The 6,533-nt window shown below is 36.3% G+C and overlaps 1 pseudogene; it reads left to right on the top strand.

The window, feature by feature from the left end:
• The first annotated feature begins 968 nt into the window (after positions 1-968).
• Positions 969-3,620, top strand: LOC118854713 (annotated as a pseudogene).
• The last annotated feature ends 2,913 nt before the right edge of the window (positions 3,621-6,533 follow it).

The raw sequence follows: 6,533 nt of genomic DNA, 5'->3' as shown, positions 1-6,533 counted from the left end.
GTTTTTGCATGCAACAGAGAAATAAGATATACAAGCAATGGGGCATAGAAATCTATCTTGCCCTACAAGAAACTAAGGGAAAAAGGAAGGAGGGGGAGGGGAAGGGGGGTGATAGAAGGGAAGACTGACTGGGAGACGGGGCAATCAGAATATATGCCATCTTGGAATGAGGGGAGGGTAGAAATGGGGAGAAAATTTGTAACTCAAAATCTTGTGGAAATCAATGCTGAAAACTAAAGATATCAAATAAAGAAAATGATCACAAAGATCTTAGTTTTGTTTTTTTCCCAGTAGGTGAAAGAATTGGGGGAGGGGAGTGAATAAATGCTTTTTATTTTTTAAGATAAGGCAGAGCAGAAAAGAAAAACAAAACAAGGAAAAGTGTATAGACTTTCCCCACACCAAAAGGTGTTCCTTTTGGCTTCTGGCTCCTAGGATGGAGCTTAAGGGAAGAGAGATAATACAGGATTAACCCTTTGGTGTAATTGAACACAGAATGATGTCATAAATAGGATACTGGACTCAGAGCCCAGTACTTGCTTTAGGTTTCTCTGGTATCTTTTAGCCCTAAAATTACAATTCAGTGTGGCTGGAGTAGGTTAGGTCATCTTCATAAGGAGGCCAAACAGATTGGAAGTTTAGTGGCTAATCTTTCATGGTCAAGAGGTTTCCTTCTGGACAGCATTTTGAAAAAGCAAAAAACTAATGAAGGCAATGTGGGAAAAGCTAGATTCAAATTCTGACTAGCTGTGTGATCCTGGACAAGTCACCTGTGACTCAGTTTTCCCTTCTGTAGAATGAGGGGGCTGTTCTCGATAACCTCTAAGGTCCTAGTTCTAGTCTATGATCACCTACAGAAGTAAACAAGACAGCCAAGGAAGAAGACTGTACAAAGAAAAGAGAAGATGATCTCAACTGAAGGACTCTACTGAAGAGGATGAGGAACCGGCAAAGGAGACAAGGCAGGAATGGTCAGACAGGTAGGAGGAGAAAATGAAAGGGAGTGGTCAACAGTGTCAAAAGTCACAGAGGTCAAGGAGGTTGAAGACTAAAAAAGAAAAAATTGGGTTTAGTAATTTAGACGAATGTTTACTAAGTTTCCTCCCTCCCCCAAATAGGGATTCATTTTTCACTAAAAGGAGACAAAACCATCTCTGGAAGCTGATTGGCCCTTGCCAATTAGGAAGGGTTTCCTTCATAAGATAGCATTTAAGGCAAGCCTTTTTTTTTGGAGGCTGTTGGGGTTAAGTGACTTGCCCAGGGTCACACAGCTAGGAAGCCTCTGAGGCCAGGTTTAAACTCAAGTCCTGACTCCAGTGTCTGTGCACTATCTACTGCACCACCTAGCTGCCCCTTAAGCTGAAACTTGAAGGAAGTCAGGGTAGCCACTCTTTAGACAGATGGGCAGACGGATTTAGAGACAGAGAGACAGAAACAGATAGAAAGAATTCCAGGCATGGGGGACAACCAGTGAAAATGCAGGAAGATGGGAAAGAAAGGTAGAAGGGGGTCAGGTTATAAAGGGCTTTCTTTAAAAGCCAAACAGAGGATTTTATATTTGATTCTGGAGGTCATAAGGAGCCAAAGGAGTTGACTTACTAGTCAATCAAATGGTTGGACCTACACCTTAGGAAAAATCATTTTGACAGCTGAGTAGAGAATGAACTGGAATGGGGAGAGAATTGAGGAACCAGACAGCTATAGCAATAGTCCAGGCATCCTGGTCATCCCAGCTTTGAAGCTTGCTCTGTTTCTATGACAAATGTCCTCCCTTACTATTATTTAGTACAGACCGATAGATCTTGAGATGGAACAATTTACTTGGTTAATTAAAATTACCTTAGGAAATCATTCATTGATTAGTTTTTTCTCTGATTAGCAGGAAAAATCAATGTAATTAAATTAAATAAAAGCTTTTTCTACTCCCATCTTTTCCCAGTTTCAATTCCTTGGACAATTGGTAGACTGGGGATGGGTGCCATTGAAATTTAACAAGTAGAGTTCCCAGGAGGCTTCATGGTGACTGAGCTTCAGTGTCTGACTATACTCACAAAGCTTTAGTTCTACATTTAGTTTAGGTTTAAGTTCCTGGCTCCAATCCAAATTGAAATTCAACACTTCACTGCCTAAGGGACCTTGCAATTTGAAGGAATCTTATGTTAAATTCTTTTGTAAAAGTGAACTATCACTCCCTAATTGGTCCTTCATTGGCCTGGATTTGCATGCCCAGATTGGCAGCTATTTAAAAATAATACACTGGAAGCACAGAAGAAATGAATGAATAAATAATATTGATGTGATGAAGAGGAAAAAGGGTACCATGTAGGGAAGTCCTTGGATAAGGTCTGACTCCTCCTCTTTCCCCCCTTCCCCTCCGTTCCCCTCTTAGGCTTTGAAAATATAATTAGGCTCTTCCATTTTTTTAAAAAAGTTTCTTTTTCTCCCACACAAATATAACTTCCACAGCAAGTCATCATCAAGCTTTTCTTATCAAATCCAGAGGCCTAGAATTTTAGTGATAACATTCTTGCGAAAGAGGCAGTTCCTCTCCCAATGACCCTCCCTTCACAGCAACTTAGTTATATTGGTTAGAGAAGAAAACCTCTGTTTTTAAAACATGAAAGGAGAAGCCATGTGTTTGGAGTGCTGAGGAAGCAAAATATGCATTTGCCCTAAATAAACTATTTTATAGACAGCAGGAACTTAATTCTAGTTTATACATTTCTGAAATGAGGAAAGAACCTTCAATTGTTGAGCTTTGGACGAGAGTCAATCTGCCATTTACACTGAAAAAAGAAATCCAGAAAATGATTTCACCATGGGGGTCATTTTTGCATCAGCTAATATGCCCAATGTTTTCAAAAACAATAACAATTTATAATCAAGTTGAAGTCAAACACTATAAAATAACAATGAGGGTCCCAGGTTCTAGGTTAGAGCTTTCCACGTCAGAGTGTTCTATGGACCAGAATTTTGGACCACAATGACAGATTATTGTGTTGCAAGAAACAATACAATGAGCTGGAGGATATGGAATCCATCTGCCAGGATTCTTTCATAGTATTATCAGAAAATTAAACCAGTGTCACCATTAATGTGACATCTGAAGCAAGAAAAAAATGATAAAACTGTCTAGAAGGCCCTTCAGTTTCCTTTCGGGAAAAAGTATTCAGATGAAATCCTTGTTCTGAAATGTTCTCCCCCTAAAATCTAGAAGATAATGATGCCTGAGATGTGTAAAGTGATTAAAGTTATAGTATCAGCTGTTCAATAAAAAAAACTAAATGAAATTATAGATCAAATCAAAGCTAGAAGAGAGGAGAAAACAGAAAAAGGAGCCAAAGAGCCTTCTTTCCATGGCATTCCTGGAACAATTCAGAATTTCTGAAGTTGGAGGCTAAGTCTGATTCAGAGAGAGCTCCTGGAAATTAAAGCCAAAAAAACGAAGGAAGAAGCAAGAGAAAAAAAATAAGTGGAAAACAGCTGTTCTAAACAGATCATAATCTTGACACATCCGGTCTATTCAGTTCCTAGAGGAAGCAGGCAAAAGCAGGAAAGTGGATGGATCTTTGTTCCAAGAGAACAGGAGAATGAGTCTGATGATAATTCTGTTGATTTAAAGAGTGACTAAACCAGGGTGTCTTAACCTGGCATCTGTGAACTTGGTTTTTTGTTTGTTTTTCTTTTTTGTGAAATTGTTTTTTAAAAGATATTTTGATAACTGTATTTCAATTAAATCATTTTCCTTGAAATTCTTTATATTTTATTTTATGCATTTAGACACATGCTTCTGATAAGGAGTCCATAGGCTTCCTCGGGCTTCCAAAGGAATCTATGACACGAAAAAAGTTAAGAACCCCTGGACTAAATGAACTAATGAACTGGCAGTTAGCAACATGGGAATCCTTCCTTGTATCTCTATTTGCAGAGAAATTGGAATGCTATGTTAAGTGTATATTGGCTTTCATTTGTTAAAAAATCATCTTAATTTTTAGGATAATGTTCTGATGACTTTCATCATTGTTCTTGAAACTTTAAAAAAAAATGATAATGACCTTTAAGCCTACCCAAGGATGAAAAAAAAAAAAGATAACCAAGCATGGACCTATATGAGAAAGCACCTCACTCTGGTTTGTTTTTTTGTTTTAACTTTTATTTTTATTGTTTTTTTTCTTAATTTAAGAAACCAGTATTTTTAAATTAGTATATCTCTTCCACTACTCTTCTCCCCACTAATCAATTTATAAAATTATTCAATACATATCTATATAGTCTGGTAAAATAAATACATATTCAGCCATGTACAAAAATGCATCTCTTTCTACATTTTAAGTTCACCACCTTTAGTCAGGAGAGGAGTGACGTTGTTTCATCTTTATTCTTTTGGACTCATGGTTCATCATTGCATTAAGCAGAGTTCTAGTCTTTCAAAATTAATTTTCTCTATAATGTTTTTGTCATTACATAAATTGTTCTACTTTTGTTCATTTTTCATCAGTTCATAAAGGTCTTCTCAGTTTCCTTTGAAATCATCCATTTCATCATTTCTTATGGAACGATATTGTTCTATTTCATTCATATGCCACATTTTGTTTACATTCCCCAACAAGCTCCCCACCCCTTAGTTTCCAATTTTTGACTACCACAAAAAGAGCAGCTATAAATATTTTTGTAGATATAGATCCTTTTCCTCTTTCTTTGATTTCTTTGGGGTCTAGGCCTAATAGTGTTATCACTGGGTTAAAGGCAATGCACAGTTTGGTAACTTTCTAGCCATACTTCCAAATTGCTTTCCAAAATGATTGAACCACTTCATACTGCCACCAACAGTGCAGTAGTGTGCCTGTTTTTCCACAGCACTGCCAACATTTGTGATTTTCCTCTTTTTGTCATCTTTGCTAGTCTCATAGGTATGAAGTAGAACTTTAAAGCTGCTTTAATTTGCATTTCTCTAATTCTTAATGATGTAGATCATGTTTTTATGTGATTGTTGATAGGTTGGATTTCTTCCTTGGAAACTTGCCTGGTTATATCCTTTAACCATTTATCGACTAGGGAATGGCTCTTACCCTTATACATTTGAATCACTTTCTTATATATATCTGTAAATTTTAAAGCACTTAGCACAGTGCCTGGCACATAGTCATTGTTGGCTATTATGTCTCTTAGGAAAGAGACCCTTAGAGAATAATTTTTGCTACATTAGATTTATTTGTGCAAAGCCTTTTTAAATTGTATATACCAGAAATTGTTCATTTTATCTTGTGTGAGCTTTTATTATTTGGTTGATCATGAACTCTCCCCCTACCCACACATCAGAAAAGTCATTTCTTCCTGTATCTTCTAATTTGTTTATGATACAGCCTTTTATATCTAGATCACAGATCAATTTGAAACTTATCTTGGTATATGGTGTGAGGTGCTACCCTGAACCTTCTGTCCAGTTTTCCTAACACTTTTTAGTCAAATAATGAATCCTTCCCCCGGTAACTAGAGTCTTTGAGTTTCTCAAACACTGTGCTAAGGTGTTTGTTTGCTTCTACCTGTGTGTACCTAACCTGTTGCACCAAACAACTTCTCTTCTTTTTAACCAGTACCAAATCATTTTAATGATTACTACTTTGTAGTACAGCTCAAGATCAGGTACTGATAGCCCCCCCTTCCACTTTTTAAATTATCACCCTTGAGATTTTTAACCATTTATTCTTCCATAAGAATTATATTATTTTTTCTAGCTCTATAAAATATTCTTTTAGGATCTTAATTGATCCAGTATTAAGTAAATTAATTTAAGTGGTATTGCCATTTTTATTATATTAGCTCGATCTACCCACAATTAATGTTTCACTAATTATTTGAGTCTGTCTTTATTTTATTTTATAATTAGATTCACCTAGTCCCTGGGTGAATCTTAGAAAAATACACTTCCAAGTATTTTATAGGTTCTATAGTTATTTTGAATAAGATTTCACTTTCTAGCTCTTCTTTCTGACTTTTGTTGGTTATATAAAGGAATGGTAATGATGTATGAGGGTTTCTTTTATATTTTGCTAAATTTATTTAGCAAAATATTTAAATTATTTAAATTTTGCTAAAATTATTAATTATATCATTTACTTTTTCCCTCCATTTCTTTGCAGAAGTGGAGGGCTATGGATTTGGAACATTGCAAATAATGTCAGGCTTTTTTTTAAATATGTTACTTTTGCTGAAATGTTTTAATCTCTCTTTTTTCTTTTTTGTTATAAGGGGTGGCTATCTGACATTCAGCCTCAATTTGAAGAGAGCATATTTCAAAGGATCCAGGAAAAGGATAGGAAGGATCCCAGAGCCCAGGGTCCTAGAGGGGAAATCAGCCCTGGCAGCATGGGAAGATCTCAATGAAAAACTGAAGACAAAAAGATACTCCAAACCTGAAATTTGAAAAGAAAAGCTATGCTAAATCTAAACAATGTCTTCCTTTCTCTGTCTTCTTAAACCCACACAGAGACTTACTTAAAACTTCACTCTCAGGGCAGCTAGGTGGCGCAGTG

The sequence above is a fragment of the Trichosurus vulpecula genome, chromosome 6, assembly GCF_011100635.1.
Source record: "Trichosurus vulpecula isolate mTriVul1 chromosome 6, mTriVul1.pri, whole genome shotgun sequence".
NCBI lineage: Eukaryota > Metazoa > Chordata > Mammalia > Diprotodontia > Phalangeridae > Trichosurus > Trichosurus vulpecula.
The sequence above is the reverse complement of the archived record's forward strand: the minus strand, read 5'-3'. Positions and strand labels throughout refer to the sequence as shown.